General features: G+C 42.6%; 1 protein-coding gene across 2 annotated transcripts in view; it reads right to left on the reverse strand.

Annotated features, from left to right (window-relative positions):
- Positions 1 to 19,886, reverse strand: part of thrab (thyroid hormone receptor alpha b) — a 114,846-nt gene that overhangs the window by 83,077 nt on the left and 11,883 nt on the right. For both annotated transcript variants that reach the window (XM_041066533.1, XM_041066534.1), the window contains exon 2: positions 11,717 to 11,800. The gene's annotated coding sequence lies outside the window, so the exon portion shown is untranslated. The remainder of the gene's footprint in view (positions 1 to 11,716; positions 11,801 to 19,886) is intronic.

A 19,886-nucleotide genomic window follows, 5' to 3' on the forward strand; every position in this document is an offset into this window, starting at 1 on the left:
AGGCAGGTGAGTCGAGAGGGGGACGCAGATGAAGACAGAAAGGGTAGGGAGAGCAAGAAATCCTCTGTTCGACTAAGCTTTTGGCTTCAGGATAGACAACATCTGTAGAACAAACTTCTTTCCAGTTCACTGTGCTTTTTTTTCCTTCACAAAATGGGAAAGGCAGAGCGGAGCGAGCTCAGGAAGAGAAAGAGGCAAAACTAGAAAAGAGACTGAGGCCGCCAAATGCAAAGAGAAGCACATGTACAAATGAAGCAATGCTGAAAGTCCTTTATACAAAATAAGATTAATATGATGTAACCCATAACTTACAGTATCTGAGACGGGACATGGAATAGGATGACTCAAATTTCCTCAGGAGTATTTTTTATTTAATTATTACACTATTATGTCATATTTCTATTATTGCGAGGGCTGTTTTGGAAAATGACAATAAAGATGTAACCTGTGCGGGCACATGTCACTGATGTACGGATGAGTGTAAAGCATTAAAGCCATTCTTTGTGAGAGATAATGAGATTTTAACTGGAGGCTACAAAATCAAGCATCCCTGAAGGAGAGTGAGAGTGATGTGAGTCACAGAGGTTAGCTAATCGCTGGTGGACAATTTATCAGGTAGTGACAAAAAGAAGCAAACTGGAAGTAAAAGCGTGAGAAAATTAAAAAAAAGAAAGCTAAAGAGACGGGGGTAAAAGCCGTCTGACGGTCTGCAAAACCTTCCTGGGACAGGTCGTCAGTGGCCTGATTGTCAGTCCCCCTTTCCACACAAACACACACACACACGCACGCACACACACACACTCCCTGGGGTCAACATGTGGGGTGACAGACGCGGAGCGAAGGGGCCCAGGGTGCTGTAGCAGTCTGTAGTTGATTTAGGATTTTTGAGCGTGAGCCAAAATTCCTGAAGGAACACAGTAAGCAGGGGGGCGGCCAAAGAAACCAGGCCAGAACTGGTGTATAAAGGGAAAAGAAAAAAAAAAGGAGAGAGGGGAAAAAAAAGGGAATGTGGTGAATATAAAATAAGTGTGTGAGTGTGTGTGTGTGTGTGAGAGAGAGAGAGAGAGAGAGAGAGAGAGAGAGAGAGAGAGAGAGAGAGAGAGCGCAGACATACTGGTGAAACAAGATTCTGGGAATGCGGGAATGGGAGAATTCCAAATGGGAACATTGGGGGTGCAGTGCGTGCAGGGTGCCAGATAGATATCCAGTTGTGTTACACGTGTATATGTGTAACGCTGTGTGTTAGCATGAAGGGATAAAGTGTATTTGAAGCAGTGTTACAGTTGGTAAAGCACAATTAGAATAAAGGGCAAGAGGGCAGACCAGGGTCAAGGTGTCCGCTAAGGATTTAGCCTCTTCATGAAAAAAGAAAGAGTCGTACGCCACTGGGAGCGCTGGCACGTATGGTGCCTCACAAAGCCTGATGGACCAGTACTGAGAATCTCAAGTGATCATGTCATTTCATACAAATTTCCTGAATCAGATTTCTCGGAGGCTTTTGACGAACACATGGCGATGAAACTGGCTTTCCAAATCGATGTGTCGCAACCTTGGGCTGAATATGTTCAGTATGTATTAGCACCTTGGAGGAGTGCACGGCCTTCAATGGGAAATTAATTGCTTGTAGGCACAAACTGCAAAAATGCTTTTTCATGCTAAAACAACATGAGGAAGGCTGTGAGTCGAGCGAGAGAGCCACAGTTCTCTTCTCCCATCCATATGCATTTCACCTTTATCTGAGGCTACGCAAACAAAGTTCCCTCCATCCCCTTCATTCATCAATGTAAGCCCCATTATAACCCGTGGGATCAGAGGCCAAACTATTTGTTTGAGAACCTACAAAACTCCACTTTCCTGAGAATGAGTCACTCTCCACAGGGGTCAAGACTCCTCTCATTTCTCATGCTCAACCACCAGAAAACTCAGTGAAGGATCCAGCCAGTAACAGGCCACATTTTGAAAACATTTCTCATCTAACACCTTGTGGGACATTTATAATTTTGGTCAATATAAATACAAAATTGGCTTAGAGTAATTGACTGAGAAAGTGGCAACAGCTACAATACAATAGAAAAAAAACTATGTACTATTGTCCTAAAAAATCCCATTACTGTGTCTACTACCGCTACGATATTACTGATAACTAAGAAATGTTCTTTTCAGTCAGCTTGTTCGCTAACAACAGCGTCCGCAAGCTTGGTCCAGGACCACTCGTTTTAACTAGGAACCAGAACCAGAGTCAAGTCACGGGTCTCAGACCTGTGTGTCAGCATGTCTAATACCTGAGTGGCTAACTCGCTATGAGCCCTGATCACATGCCGTGTCGTAATGATCACAGGAGAAAAACGTGTTTCTTAGAAATGAGAGGCAGAGTGTGAACTGAGGTGCAGAGGAAATGACTGTTCTTTACAACCACTGCTGCTCATTAATTGATGGAGCTGCTGCCGGTGCTGATGCTCTTTCTCTCTAATAGAGTCTGAGAAAGAAAAAAGAAAAGTGGGCCTACACAGGTTTTCAGCATCGGCACAGCTGTTTTATTATCTCTGAGCCTCTGAAAGAACATTTGCACATCATTCATTTTCATTCCGATTTTCCTACTCAAAAATGCTAACGCTAAACATTTGCTGCGTCTGTAGACAGGCGATTCTCTAACTGACCTCCATGCCGGCGTCAGATGTGGCTGCAGTCCGGCACAGTTACTTCCCTAATGAAAGTCGTAAATACATCACGTCTCTCGAAACCCTAACTTTTAACATAAACACTTAAATTAAAAAGTAAATCTGAGCACACTGGTGCTTTTGATTCTGTTCTTGGTTATAAGAGTTTACGTGGGTCAGTGTTGGTTTTAGCTCAGCCTGGACTTGCTGTGATCCTTCAGCTGCTGCCTGAGTGTTCTAACAGGAACCGGCTCGGTGAGTCTGTTTCACACTGAGCCCCCTTTTTTATTTTTTCTTCCTCTTTATCAGCACCTTCTATTTATAGCACCTTTACTGCAGCAGCGCAGCTTAGTACAGTATGTTCCATAAAACACAGGCCTCTCCTGACCACATCCCCAGGCATGCCTCTGCATTCGTCTCCCACCGCCGTGTGCATGAGCATATGGACAGTGGTGGAATTATCTAGACAGGAGGAGACACACACAATAACACATATTCAGACGTATACATAAATGGACACACACAGCCTCAGGCATGCACACGTAGACAAAGATACAGACGGTTATAAACATACCAGGACACATTCAGAGACACTACACAAGGACGAACATTTGAGGGCACATATAGAGTCAAATATAGAGAGTGATACACACACACACACACACACACACACACACACACACACACACACACACACACACACACAGACTGGGATAAAAACAGACATACACAAACAAAAAGGTTTACACTAAGACATGAACACATCATTGAATATATTACAGTAAAAGGAAAAATGCAGCAATCCAGTGATTTGTGGACAGTAAACACAAACAACTGACTTCATATGATGGTAATCAATCAATCAATCAATCAGTCCAGACTGTATGTCACCATCGGGCATTGTTTGTTTGGTTTACTCACACCAGGCTGCATTACTAGAGCTGAAATGATTTTTGTTTTAACCAAAATTGACAAAAATCCACTGGTTCCAGAGTCTGAGGTGAATATGTGCTGGTCTTCCTTTGCCCTCTATGAAAGCAAACTGAACATCTTCAGGTATTAGACTGCTCCACAGAACAAACAACCTGAAGACATAATCTAGAGACCTATGATGGACATATTTCACTATTTTACACAAAAGATGAGTCGATTAATCAAAATAATAATCAGCAGATTACTATATGATAAAAATAACATTACACACATTCTTTTCTAAAACAGATTACCTTTTGTTGGCCCCACATACACACAGCAGGAGTCATTTATGAGGGTTCAGAGTCTTGCTCAAGTACACTCTAATGTACCCAGCAGTCTTACCATTAACGGCAGATCCACTCTACCACCTGAGCCACTGAATGTCCACTCGTACATTTAGTTTGAGATATTACAAATGAGTTTCATTTCAGTCTGAGGCAAAATGTACAACGTTACAGGAACTGTCAAACTGTGTCTGTCGGAACCATAAAGACGTGGAGCTGTCAAGGAGAGGCTGAGATCACAGGGACATGATGAACGTGGTACTTGACTGATATGACCCCAGCAGCCTTGCTCAGATTGAGGCAGTGTACAGAGAGGTCAAAGGTCAAGGCTGCCGGTTTTCTGAGAACACAGCATACTGCGACACTTTGTCAAACCGAACCACACATGCAATTTTTATTTATCTAAATCCACTGGGTTAACTGGAATAAATAAGGATCAACAATGCAAAACAATATTCAAATATAGGGGGAAAAAAAAAGTGTGTCTCACAGGTCTATCTGACACACAGCTTTCTAACAGCACCTGAACACACACACAAACACACACAGGAGGTGTGTCAAACCACACTGGCACGATTTCAGCTTAACTAACCTTGACAGACTTGGCTGACACGCGAGGTGCTTAGCCAAATGGCACGTGGGCAATTCATGTAATAGAGATAAATAAAGCTAGAAAGAGAATGAGACCTCTCCAGTCCTTTGGGACTAATACGTGAGATAATATGAGTCATGCGTCTGGCCTCAGTGCCGGCTCGCTCTGACATAACTGATGAAATCACTCACACGGGCAAAGGCCGAAGCCTACGCTCAGTTTATGTACAACCAAGCATCAAGATAAACAAACAGAGGAGTGTTTTTTTTTTTTTTAATTACATGATCTATATGTGGCCTACATGGCTGAAAGTTATGGAGGGAAAAAGTCCCACTATGGCTGTAAGTAGTCACGGCGTGTTGAAACCAGCCCACCAGCTTGCTGAACTGCGTCGTTAATGAGAAGGTGCAGAACACGGTTCACTGATCTGGAACTCCTCCAAATACGGTACAAAAGGTAGGCTGAAGCATTCCTGCGCCCATCCCCTCGCTACCTGCTGGAATGACTATGAGGGAAAAAATTCAAATATACTCTACATGTTTGTGCACACATTCAACTGTATGCAGGGGGGGGAGGCGGGTTTTGTGTGCATGCTTAGATTTGGAGCAAGCAAAAAAAAAACTCGCTGTGTTAAAGTTCTTGTTTCCTCCTCCTCCTCCTCGTCTGTCTTTGCTAGTGTCCATGCGAAGACGCAGAAATTCTCGGAAACTCTTCCAACACGCCTGCCAAAAACTCAAAAGTGTCAGCTAACAGTTCAGACCACGTGCAGAGCTAAAACACTGTCCACTGTATGTAGTTAGCCAGCGCCGCTAACCCCAGGCATTTAATACTCTTCCCTCTTCTCTGCCTTTATTAGAGTCAGCTGAAGTTCACTTCAGTTGTGTGGCAAAGGAGTAGGAGCGAGCAGGGAAGATTGGAATACTTGTGGCCCAGCAACAAAAGAGCTGGAATGCCCATCTCTAAACTGGTTAATGCTGCCCACCACTCCCAGGCCTTTTCGACCCTCTTCTCCCTCTTTCTCATAATTTTCTGTCCTCTACTCTTCTTTTTTTTTTTTTTCCCCTGTTTCTCCCTGAGTCTTTGCTCCTCTAGGAAAAGTGGTCTGGTCTTGATTAAGGAAATGTTCACTGTATCCAGAGCTTTCTACCCATGTTTACAGCAGTTTGAACATAATAAACAAGCTGGCTACAGACATACTGGCTTTTGTTTTGAGTCTCAGTGAGGTGCCCGTGACCACAAAGAGAGCCTTTCTTGGGCAAAAGGGATCTTTGAAATTAACACCAACTCTTTACACCCACACCTCTCGGTCGAGATCACTGCTCACCAGAGTGCAAAGTATCAGATCCTACTCGCCACGGAGACATACAAAGTACTATATACAGTCGTAAACATCAGGTATAGAACCATATGAGCCAGCATGTTCTTGCGTGCCCTCAGAGCATGTGCAAAAAAATGACCCGCTTTTCTTTCCAAACAAGATATACTGTACAATTCTTCTGAAGTGTTACTCAGCAAACTTGTAAACCAGCAGACACTCAGTGTTTTTGGTCGTAGCTGGAGGTGAAAGACACCCTGAGGTCTTAGTCTGCAACGTGTATGTTATCTTTATCTATGATCCTATACAGCTGAACCCTGACGGGGAGAGACCGAGAGCAAACACAGCCAGCGCAACAAGAAAAGGCATCTGGCGTGGTCGAGTACTTTGAACCTGTTTTGCCTTCCCATGTGAATGGCGGCGCAGTGGCAGACTGGACTGTATGTCATATATAATGTGAGCAGGGGGCCAACTGTTTGAGCAGGAACTTTGTGTGTTCTTATCACTCCCCGCTGCACCTGTTCTGTGCCTCAACTGGCACCGCTCTGGGGGAAAGATTAAGCACGGAGGAGGAGGCACAGGGGGAGACAGCGAGGGACAAAATGTGATGCAAGAATTAGGCCCTCGCATCTGTCAGAACCTATACACGTTCAGCATAAACACAGCTGTGATCAACGTACACACACACCGCTTTAGATCCTCTGTTGTTATTAACAGCAGATCTTTTAAGCATTTAGCATCAAGTAACCAGTAAAATAACTCACTGTAGCACATACTGTTTCTAGGACTGTCAACAGTTTAGGTTTTCCATCAACTATAGCTGTGAACAGCTGTTTTGCATTTATTCGCACGTTTTGACTCTTTTCATCTGCAGTTTTAAATCCAGCATATGACATTATCTGTGCGACACAATGATTGTTCGATGAAAAGCAACAACCCGTGGTAACCATGATCACAGACACAGGGAGGCTCACATGGAAAACACGGATTAAACCTTGTGTCCTGTTGACACTGTGTCAGATCATGTTTTGGATTTCAGTGACAAAGGACCTACGTTGTTGTTGTTTAAGCTGAGGAACTTGTTGAACCCAGGCCTTACGTGAGGATGGACAGTGAATGGTGGACACAGAACATAGACATAAGACAATAATCACAGTAAATCACAGTATTTACAGTCAGTTTTATATTAATAGTTCATCAAACATCAAAACTTGTTGATTAAGGATCAAATTATACATTTATTGATTGATTACAACAGCACTACCTGCTGCACTTACAAATCATGCAGATGGACAATTTTAGAGCTCATGTAATAGCAAGTATAAATGTTTATACGATATCATTACTCAGCATCAGATGTATATATGATATGAGTCCTACGTGGGGAAAAGCTAAATGAATTACCGTGACAGACATAGCTGAAGCATTGACCGCAGGCGCTGCCCGTGACAGTTTGCCAAGATGTGATTACCACAGAGGCCCTTCGCACAGTGGTTTAATTTATATGCCCTCAACCATGCCTCATTACCACCTATATCAGATTTCTTATCATGCCCTGTAATTAGAAATTGGTATGTTACACAATCCCCTCACACCTCACGAACATGTAACTGCCACCAAAGGCTCAAAGAGCTGTGGCAGGAGGAGCAGACAGCAGTTTAATGTATCTATGGCTTTAATTTACAATAACAACCATCTATGATAATAATGTCTGTGCAAACATCCGGTTATCTTTGACCAAGCTGCAGTACACAGAGGAAAAGGAGAGTATACTGAAGGTTTTGTCTATATACACACCTACAAAGCCAGAGGGCTGTAGCTAATGTCGATACCTGTGCAAGTATGTACTGAAATGTCAAGGCTTTAAATATTTCAATTCCCGTCAGACTAGCTGTCACTGCAGCGTCAGGAAACATGGGTTCCCAGTGAAACTTGTGAATTTAAAACAATGCCCAGTCTGGTTTGCCAACAGAAGTCGTTCATTGTTAGTTTGAAACTGGATGCCACACGATTCAATCATATCTGTTTCACACCGTGATATCCAGTTCACGGTCTGACGGGAGCTGCCGCAGTGGCCGGCGCTCCGCAGAGCCCGATGAGGAACGTCAGTGACATGCAACGTGAATGTGACTCGCAGTCCAAGCCGTGATCACAGGTTGCCCAGTTGTCACTCAGACAGAAAATTACAAGAAAAATTTTCAGAGTAAAAGCAAACATTTCAGTCGTGTCGTTGTGACACACTCTGTAATCAGTATGTCAAATCTGATGCTTTCCCTTCTGTCTCGGCCTGAGGTGATCAAACAAAGTGCACTCACAGCATGAGAAGCCTACTTTGAAAGAAGAAAGTCAGTTCTGTGGACCAGTAATAAAGCTGTGCAGCCTCTGAGCTGCTGAAGATTTAAAATGAATGTCAGTCTCAAAAGGGAACATGACGTCTTATTTTTTCTGTGTGTTCCTGTTGGTTTGCTTGAAGGTTCAACACATCCGTTTTTTCAGCTGAGTTAAAGATACAGTGTGAAGTTTTCGACTAAAGCCCGAGACACTGACGTGGCTGATATCATCACCCAATTTGAGCATATCACACATTTACACTCCAAGATAAGTAAGAAGACACTGTGGTACAAAATGTGTCTAAGGTTTGAAGTAATTTAAACATGATGTTGCTAGAAAACGCCTGCAAATTATCACATAAATATCTTGGTTACAATAATCAAATATTTACAATTAATCAATTTCAAGGGACCCTTATTAAAATGTTTGTCTCAGGTTCTGTTTTTGACCACAGGTGGCAGTATGGAGCAAAGCAGAGATGAGAGGCTTTTTTATTATCTTGCTCTCATCTGTTAAATGCTCTCGGACACCCGTGTATTTGCAAAAGCTTGTGGGTGACGCAAGCAGAGCTGCAACAGGCCGGCCCTACCAAAGGGCAGGGAAGAAGAAGACTGCTTTCAATATATCCAACTATCAGCTCAGCAGAAAACGCCACTCAGAACCTTTATAAGGCCTCAAGGACAAACAACATATGTTTTGGTGAAAAACACTGAATGTAAACATAACTGTTTGTTTATGAGAACCTCTACAGGGTATATTTATATAGGAGGGCTGAGAAACTGGTTCCAGAAACAGGGCTGTGCTGAAGAACCCAATCTGAAATAACTTTTAGACCAACAAACCCAACAGTATTAAAAAAGAAAAAAAGAAAGCACAGGAAGCACAGTATAATTAAGTGGTGTTGAAAAGTGCTGTCCTATATCACTACTTAATTATGCAAATTAATCCTGTGCCACATCTCCAGTATAGCAAAGTCCATATTATCCTTGGCATCAACTGCTGTATGCCCTTTATCCAGACATTACTCGAGGATTGATGATGTGGATTACTCGCAGTTCAAACTACATCAAGACATAAAAATGTGATTTAAAAGAAGGCAATTAAAAGACAGTCTGTGCAAGTTCAGGAGCAAAAACACGTGTAGCAAACCTAAGCTTTGTGGGGACCAATCAACTCCAGTTCAAGTGCAAACACAGCTCTGAGAGGTAAACAATCTTAACCAGGAACAATAGTACCTAACATTACACCACAAACACTTTCTCTGCCAAATGCGGTTTGCTCTTTTCCACTTGAGCCTTCCTTCTGACCTTAATCAGACCCCGTCTTAATAGAGATCTTGATATGAACGCACAAAAATGAATGAAATAACAGAGTATTGACAGGGAGCTGCAAAAGAGGAACATTCTGTGCTTTGCTGAGAGGACGCAAAAACCACTTCCTTTCAGTGAATGAGAAAGCTGTCCAAGAAACCGCACAGTTTCATAAAACTCTACGATGCTGCATCCTAACATTACAGCTACACCTTGTTTATCCTGCACTACAATAAAACCATATGGCAGAAAGCAGAGAGCACTCACCTCCAACGATTCACTGAGACCCAGCCAAGCCTCCTGGCTACAGCACAGGTAAAGCTACCAATCACAGTATTAACACAACCACAAATTGTGCTGGACAAAGACAAACTAATTCAACCTGGCCAGCATCATTATTCAGTTGTTGTTTCTTCAGTTCCTGGAAATGTCATTTAGCAGCATGCTTGGTAATTGTCTTTCTCAATTAATCCCTGGCTTCTTTGCAGAGTAAAACCAAATTGCCATTTCTCCATGCTGTCTAGACATCCAAGACCCTCAAGCCAGGTTATTAAGTTAGTCTATTGATTATCAAGAAAAAATCCTCATTCAAATGTCACAAACAGAAAAAGAGACAGCAGTAATATAGCGACAGCTTGCACGCACATTCGTCTGACTGTAATGGTTTCACTTTAAATGTCATTGTCTCTCTCCCGTGCGCAGCATTAACGGGCCATAAAGCTTCTTCCCGTCAGAACCAGGCAGGGGTTGAATGGCCATATGAGAAATTCAATTCACTCAAATTGAAATTGAGGTTTAGTACGGGAGCTGTCCAAAAGCGTGAGCTGAGATTACCCAGCCAGGTGGTGAGTCAAACTGTCGGAGAATAAAAGTAATTCAGCTGCTGGCTCTGAGCCCACTCACAGTTTGCCCATCCTGCTTTGTGCATCCCCTGTGCTCCCTGGTTGAAGATAAATGTCAGCACAGCTCAGAGATTATCTGTGTATGGATTTGAATGTGTGAGACTGTGTGTGTTTGTATCTGTCCGCGTGTGGATGTTTGTACATATTTGTCCATTTGATTATGTGTGTGCATGTTTGCATTTTGCATCCGCGAATGCGTGCCCAGGTTGGGGGTGTGTGCACTCGTCCGTGTGTGTGTGTGTGAGAGCGTGCGCCAGAGCGGGAAAGTGATTCTCCTGATGGGCATGACAGATGGGCAGGGAGTAGCTCAGCTCATTCTCTCTGCCACCCAAGACATACAAGGACAGGATGTGTGGGTCACTGCAGCAGCCACGCTCCCCCCTCATCCCTCTGACAGAAGTCACTCTGTTTGGATTCAGGTACAGAAAAATGAGTCTACTATATTAGTGAGGTTCTGTTTTGGATCCTTTTTTAAGCTGTGTTTAATGTTCGTAGATTCATGTCTGCACAGAGAAAGGTGTTATGGGTAATCGCTGGTCACAGAGCAGCCAATACGCACACCTCACAAATCTCACTACCATTTCCTATGGACCTGAGCATCAAACAAGATGCTACACCTGTGCGTTCTATCCTGTCACAGTGCACACCTAAAGCATGGCGATGCAACATGAACAGGATCATCAGTGAACATGAAAACTGCTGTGTGACCTGTCAGTGAGGATCAGCGTGTTAAACTGTGGACGGCATCTGTGACGACAGGGAACGAAAGGGAAAAGTGCAGGTTCAACACCGTCTGTGAACTGCGCGATGCTATGCTGGCACGCCGCCAGCAGACATAAAGAAAAACTGGCCCAGAAAACCTGTTGCATTACCAAGCTAATTCCAGTGTGTCCATTTACTGTGTGTCAGCATGACGAGATTTCTCAGTCATCCAGATAAAGTGCAGTGATGTGGACGTTTATCTCTCCCGCACAAAGGTGAGGTGAGGTTCAGACACACAGAGCTAAAACATAATTTTTTTTACAGGATATTCAAAACGTGATTTGTTTGATCAGCCATATTCTAAAACGTGTTGGCAGGGTATATGATTACACCTAAAAATCACTAACCCCCCCGCGCCACCCCTCAACGTTCCCCCCGAAACCAAATCTGATATCTGCGCCTGTGGAAATGAGACACTGTGTTCCAGAATGAAAAATAAAACCAACCCCACCTCCATACCAGTCCTCTCACTGTGTGACGCGAGGTATCACTGTAACTATACACTCACAGATCCCATTGATGCAGCTCCACAGGTAATTACGTATGTACCTCCACAGGTTTAAATAAAGCTATGAAAGCTTTTCTTACCTTGGTGGTCAGTTGTCTTCACTTCACTGTTGTTTTTTACACTTTTGATCCCAGCTCTCATCCCAGCACAGGTCTCAGGGAACTCTGTAATCAGAACAGACAATCTGTGATTCCTTCATATCTCTGCCAACAGAAGAAAGAAAAACATCCACCAGGAAAAACACTACGAGGAGTGAAAAGGCTTACAGAGCAATCCTGCAAGACAGGAGTTAGCCAAATCCTACAGATAGCCGTCGCTCTAGCACAAGGAAATCCACATGGCCACTGATGCATGCATGTTCTGCCAAGTCAGGGGTGACATGGGAGGAGTCTGAGAGTTCAAGAGAGGAAAATCCCTGAGGTAGGTGCAAGGTTTTCTTGTCTATGCAAAAGCGATGTTAGATTTTCATGTGACCAGCTTACCACTAAAAGGCTTAGCAGGCTAATCCTTTAGCCAAATGAAGTGTCTAACTTAAGGCTTAGCCAAGCCAAAGGAATCAAAGGGAGTCGTAGTATGAACCTTGCTGGAGTTTCTAAAGGCCAGGAGTACACAGTATCTGTTCAGGAATGTACTTCAGGTACTCCCTTTATCATGTCTTTGGTTACTTTACTCTCCACACAACTACACCTATCATTTACTCCTACGGAACTACTAACATAAAAGAAAGGCTTCAGGCAATATTAAACAGATGGCTTGGCCAAGATGAATATAATTATTACTCATACTCAAGATGTCAAAATCCTGGCAGCAAAAGTAGAATAATAGGTGAAGGTGAGAAACTGTTAAGTGTGTGAATCTGCATAACTGTCGTGAATGTCGTGTCTCTGAGAGCGAGCGCATATTTGGCATACCTGTTCAGAAACCTTCACTTTTTATGTGTTTTATGAATATAGGAGCCTTGGCCTTATATTCCACTGTACATCTCATTCAGTCATTTTACACTGAACAGGACTAAATCTGCCTCTTTGCATTGGATTAAATAAAGTGATCAGGCTGAGGCAAATTGAATAATGCTTCACATCTGTGCCTTTTCTGGGCAATACAGAAACACATGCACGCAGTCAGATGAACATACCGGTACACAGACATGCTGTATACACACAGGAAAACATGTGCATCAGAACACGTAATTCACAGATTAGGGCTGCAGCTAAAACTGCTTTCATTCATTTCATTTTGTGATTAGTTGATTAATCGTGTATTTACCACAGAGATATAAAGATTAAACAATACAGAAATGAGAAATGAATTGTGAACATGAGAAATTTAAATTTTTCATTATCTTCTTAGATTTTATAGACCAATCAATTTATTGTGAAAATGGTCAACAGATTAACTGACAATAAAAAATATTATCTGCAGGCCTAATTAGCAGTCTTGTTGTTTATTGTTTATCATTTTGTTTATGTATTTCATTATCTTAACCGTGTTTGTTGTTTTTGCATTTTGAGCAGCATTTTGTGTGTGAAAGGTTTTTATTTTTATTTAAAAAAACAACAAACCTCAGTGCACATACAGTATAAGAAGGTGATGTGAGCTGACAGCAAAGTTACGGTGCAGCCAACAGAAGGTAAGTAAAGCTATCGTTAGCAGCTAATGCTAATCTCTACTGGTCCCCAACTCCCTCTGATTAATGAAGCCATGTGTCGATGCAGTTTTACTGAACACAGCTAATTAAGAAATACGACACTGACCCAGGAACAGGGGTAAACAACACCCAGTCAGCAGCATTCCTGTGGAAAACCCATCATCGTTAGTGACTGGCTAAAAGGCCAGTGCTTACCACTGTTAAAACAAATCCTTCTGTGGCAGAGGAATATGAACTGAACTGACTGTGCAGCGTGTCTCATCATTACAAATGTAGCTGCGTAGTTTTTGTCTCCGATCTCAGACTGTTTATCTTGATATGCATTGTGTCGCCTGAGACTGGAAGAGACACACCCCTGTGTGTAGTTCACAGAATGTCAACACGAGTGACAAAGTATTTTTAAAATGCATTATACTAACTTCCGTCATTCAACAAATCTGTTTATTGATCGTTACAGATAGACACATCCATTCACTCACACACTATCATTAAGTAATAATTGCCTCTGTCTCTGGCATATTAGATAATTTTTTCCAGGTTGTATCATCATCTGATGACATTCAGCCAAGAGGCACCGCGACACCCTCACCTTTCCACCTGACTTGGCAGGCGGTAATCATAAGGCCACTCCTATCTTACACTGAGACGATAATGAAATAACTGTGGGATCCACACAATCGTGGCAGCTTGTTGGCAGCTTTATCAAAGGGAACATGAAACAGATCTGGTGGCCTTTTGCTATCAGATTTTGTCTCAGAACGGCCGCTGTCTCACAAATCAAAGTCATGTTCAGTATCTTAAACACTGAACTTGTGTATTTCACATTAGACAAATTTCTTTCCGCATAATTCAGATACCATTAAATGTTTTTAAGAAAGAACCTTCAAAGAGAACATAAAGAAAGCACCGACTGCTAAATGCAGTTCCACATAAACTGACATCTATTAGATTTCGGTGGATGAGCTTATTGAAGGCTTCTATTAGGACTGAACAGATTCCCACTTGTCTCGGAGAAACATACTTTGATGGGTTTTTCTGACTTTAAATAGCTATGAGAACCTGCCTTTTAGCAGACAGGAGAAAAAAAGCACATATAGTATTAGACCATATTATACAATGCAGGCTTCTTCCTATCCTATCCTTTTCTACTTCTATTTCGGCCAAATACAAATAATGTAGGCAAATACTATACACTTTATTTCAGCTCTGGTAACCACTTAACCAGGATAATTCCCAAGGTATATGCTGCCTCACATCTGAGGGCAGTGAAGCCTTTTGCGTGCCTTCAATTTTTAACAGAAATCACTGGAAAGGTCAAAGAGTCTCAACAAGTACTTCTTCACTGATATGCTTGAAATTCACCCACTGGTGGGATGTGTGGGATTTGTCAAGGGATGCCTGTATACTGGAGAATTATTAACTAGAGACTGAGGCGCAACAGCACAGCTCACCCCTTCCACAACTCAGGCCTGAGGTGAAGCAAAGGACTGAATATTTCTTTAAGCAGCGCCGGCAGTTTGTTTTCATTAGCAGCTACGGCGATTCAGTGTGGCCATGCATCTGATTCTCCGGCTAATCCATATGCTAAGCCAGCTCTCAGCCACTCAGGCAGAGATAAATATGCATGGGTACAGGCGGGACAGATAAGAGGGCCAGAGGGTTAGGGTTAAACCTGACAGCACTCAAACCTGTTCACAGTAAGTGCCCCGTTTTACTTTAACCAGAATGACAGACTTAAAGGTTAGTATTTGCAAATAGGAAACGTACAGTAATGATTCAGCCCTGTTCAGGAGCATCTTGTGCAGTGGCATCTTTATCAGGGCTGGGAATCATTCGAAACCTCAATACTTTTACGGTTCAGACATCCATAGGACGAGTATCGAAACCTGTCAAGTACCAAAATCTGCCATCAAATGTCCGGTTTGCTCTGTTCTGCACCGCACACTTAATAGATGGAATAACAGATAGAAGGAGCAGCAGAAATTCCCAAGGATATTACTCTTCCTGAGCTCTGCACTCTAATAACCAGGAAGAGAGAGAGACTGAATTATTCTGTCTACAACGAAGCATGCCTACACGAGTTCTAGTCTTGTGACATATCGTACGGCACAACAACACACAGCCACACCAGTGGGTCGACGGATGGTTTTGAGGTTCAGCAGATGGCCACAGCAGATTGAGGTATGAGCCCTACGGCTGGGTTTTACAAGCATTAAAAAATATAAGTTGTTCCTTCACCATATGACCACATCCAGAACATAAACAGGAAAAAACACGAACTCGTTTTATCCCAGGATGGTAATGGATTATTGCATTAGCCTGACTATACATAAAATAATTCTTTCTGGGTGGACGGATGCTTGAAAAAGTGGCGGCTGCGTTCTGTTTGAGCTCCAGTCGCTTACATCCCTACAACAGCACACGTTCTCTGCGTTACACGCTGAGACAGTTCCTCAGAAGAACTGTTTAACATTTCAGCAAATACACTTATTTGCTTTCTTTGGACTGAGATACCGATCTAATGTCTGCACTCTCATTTGGAATTTCCTCCACGGCAGAAAAACATGTTGTTAGCAACGTGTCTGCTGATAGATGGGAGGAACTTGCTCGTGTACATTTCATAATACAACGCACTTTTTTTTTTTAAAAGAAAGAGCTAAATGTTGGGCTGAATGTTTTGGGCTGTGTGTAGCCTTAATGTAGCTAAGCTAACAAGTTTCTACCATCTGTGAACAGACGCAGCAGTCCAGAGTAAATCTTCTAACCACCTCTGAAAAGTGTGTGAGTCTGTGACTGAAAAACAGAATGAAGGAATGCCTATGACTAACTGAACATGAAGGATTCTTGAACGTGCTACACAGAAGGTGAGAGCTGGAGGTATTTCCTAACCATATGTTTCATTTTTACAAGAGAAAATACTTTGAGGCTGAAGACGAACAGCTGCATCCACAGTGATTCTCTGCATTAAAGCTGGCGATGCATTGCTCACCTTGTTATATGACTCTACCTAATTGCCAATAACTCTAAAGGCCAATATGGCATTTATATAGGCCTGCTTGTCTGCTCTGCAATCATTCTCTTACTAGTGAGAGACTACATATTTTCAGTATGACTGTTAGTAGAAAGGATTTTTTAAAGGCTCATAAGAATGAGAAACTTCACCTTCTATGTTTTCATGCCAAAGCTGTATCCTACTTGATGAATTATCCCATTTTTTTCCCCTGTGGGTTTCACGGAATGTGCCTAAAAAATTTTAATGCCAGTCCTGCAGACCAAAATTCTGTACACAGCTGGTGTCGCTTAATCTTCACAATAAAAAAAAAAAAAAAAAAATCATCTCTTTTGTAAGATGACAGCATCTCCCAAAACTAGACTGAAGCTACTGTTAATCTTTTTAGACAACTCTGACATTTGGGACAGAGCTGCTTGTCAGACGTTTATGTCGTAAACACCATCAAGCTTCTCCATTTTAAAGCAGGAACATATATTGAGGAGAAAATGCTTTCTAGCTTTTTCATTGTCCATTTATATTTTACACGTTTTTCTGCACCTTTTAAGTTGTGGACCCCGAGAGAAGACACGTGTCTTTTGCCAAAAATGTATTGATTCCAACTTCTCAGATGTTCTGCTCTCCTTTGGGGACATCACCTTGGGCGGTGGGATATTGTAACAGGCATTTTTCACTACAAACCAATTTATTGATTGAGAAAATAATCTGCACTGGTCTCTTCACAGCAAGAAAAAAAGAAATAAAATGGACTGTTTCGCTTTTCTTCCCCGCACTAAATAATGGTGTTGTTGTGGGGCATTTAATCCTGAATGAATTGTGTGGGGACCCAGGCTGCAGGCTTGTTTCTGAGAGCTGCTGTCATGCCTTCAACTAGGACTTTCAAACAGAAGTGGGCTAAGTGCTCTCGATGCCAGAGAAAGACCTCAAACAGGAAGTGTTGCAGGCTCGCTTACACTTTGCCAAACCACCCACTGAATCACATCCATCTGTTTGCATATTATGCAAATCACCTAGAGTTACTTAAGTATAAATCAGAGTGTGTGTGTGTGTGTGTTTATGTGAGAGTGAGAGAGGGAGAGCTCCTTTCCAAATCAGCTTACCATCTACAATCATTCATGTCAGATGCGCCACCTGAAAGACTCCACATTTCCATTTCTGGCGTTCGGCTGGTGCTCCTGTCCACACTGCCTTTCTGAGAATAAACTTAATTTCCTTTATTTTGACTCTGTAACAGATGAGAGCAGCATGTATTCCATTAACGCTCATTCCAGCTCTAATCCAATTCATTGTTCCTCCACGGGTCTGTGTACAGAATAAGTCATTTCCACACAGGATTAATCCAGTGTGCTTTACTTTTATAGCGATCTGCTGGTTTGCATAGTTTAAAAGCTTAGCTGTTACATGGACTCAGACACACACACACACACACACACACACACACACACACACACACACAGTGGTGTAACCGAGCCAATGTGGAGATTGATCAGCTGGGCCGTGTCCAAATTAAAGCCCGTCCTCTGCAGACATGCCAAGCATAATAACTCTCTCCTCTCTTTGCACTTTTCCTTGGCCAGAGAAAGTGAGGAGTAAAAAAAAAAAAACATGCATGAGAGAAAGAGAAAGTAAGAAAAAGAAATTTTAAAAAATGGTGCAATTGGATAATGTCTTGACATCCATCGCAGAAGGAATGCCAGGCTCTCTGATGTCTGACCCATTTTCTGCTCTCGCTCACTCCCTCTCCTCCTTTTCTCTAATTTCCTTCCTTCCCCTAATCTACAGTAAAGAAGCTCTATGACTCAGATTCAGTGGTGCAGCAGTGAGTTGTGCGTTTCTACGCAAAGCAGTGCCACAGGACCCAAACCCACACACTGAGACACACATCCACATATGCCAACCTGATCTACAGCATAGCAGCGCTGTAACTGGAACAAGAAAACAGACCACGCTACGCTTGAACTGAAAACAGTTTCATATTGTGTGTGTGGGCTTTGATGGGAGCTTGTGTGTGTGTGTGTGTGTGTGTGTGTGTGTGTGTGTGTGTGTGTGTGTTTGCGTGTGTGTGTACCCAATGCGAGGCACAGGCACATGTACTGTATGTGTTCATCAGCATGTATAATGAGAAGCCTGTGTTCCAACGGAGACGATTCAATAATCAATTATTCACTCGCTGGAAATACACTGGTGCTCATCTCTAATAATAAAATCAGCCGGCACAACTGTGAGATGCAAAGACAAAAACATTTACTTATCGCGTTTCTGAAGAATGAAACAGTCACATTAGAGCGTGATGATGGATATAGGAATGTGTAATTATACACAATTATGTGGAGACATTTCCCCTGATAGCACTGCGGCATATAATAATTTGTGGTTTTCCAAATTTGATCATATGTGGTGTACAGTGTCGTTCAGGCGTAACTTCACTGTTGTACGTCATTTCTTAAGTCAGTGCAAGTGAATTCTGAAGGGCCGGCTCACCCAAATTATGAAAGGAACATATTTTCCAGGTTACTATGGACCACATCATTCCATTCACCACCGTTGTTTCAGGGATTAGGAAGAAGTCTCAGAGGTGGATTTCTCAAAATATATAATTTAACAGCAGTATCGATACTGGAAACCAACGGCGATGTATATGTTTGTGCATGATTGGACTCACGCAAAAGTTATCTTTGTTGGTTTTTGTTGACAAGTTCTTCCCTTTATTAGTTTTGTTTAATTGTGCATGTGCAGCATCAAGCTAATGAAAACTTTAAAGTCATAATCCGATTATGACTTTAATGACAAACACAGGGAAATACAATACTATAGCTAAGTTAGCTTTCTTGGTCATTTGGGTCAACTGACCCTTTAATAGCAGTACGCTGAAATGAAAATGAAAGGAAACCTGAAAGGTTGGGAAATCAATCTGAAACATATGGTGCGCTTCAGGAAATGATTAACAGGACTTCTGAGAATGCACAATATGGACTAAACCGTGCACAACAGCCGGTATGGTCCTTTAAATTAATGTACAGTAGCTGATGCAGAGTCTGGTTTTACGGCAGCGGAGCAGACATGCGTAAGTGGCAATCTGTGGAAAAACAAGGGGAAGGACTCCAGCAGAGGGTGGAGGAGACCAGGGGTCGCCTTCGGTCAACTAATCCCCCTGTGTCAGGTAAGGGTCTACCGACACACTCGTGCCTAGCGCATTAAAACACACACACACACACAAGTACAGGAATAACAAGGGGAAGCAATGGACTGTGAACAATGTACTTTCACATGATACCCACACAAATAGGCACACACAGAGAATACATTAGCTCACAGTCCAACACACGGTCTGTATACCATCTCTCCCTTTATGCTAATTCCTCGCTCTAACGTTATCTGTTTATAGCTCTCTCTCTCTCACACACACACACACACACACACACACACACACACACACACACACACACACACACACACACACACACACACACACACACACACACACAAACACAAGGTCAGCAGGGTCAGCGCTGCCTGCCTCGGCACAGAAGAGGACTACAGATGTGAAAGTAGGGGGAGAGAGCTCTGGGGACCAGCTGGAGCCCGTCCAACC

This window comes from Toxotes jaculatrix, chromosome 21 (genome assembly GCF_017976425.1).
Source record: "Toxotes jaculatrix isolate fToxJac2 chromosome 21, fToxJac2.pri, whole genome shotgun sequence".
In the NCBI taxonomy this organism is placed as follows: domain Eukaryota; kingdom Metazoa; phylum Chordata; class Actinopteri; family Toxotidae; genus Toxotes; species Toxotes jaculatrix.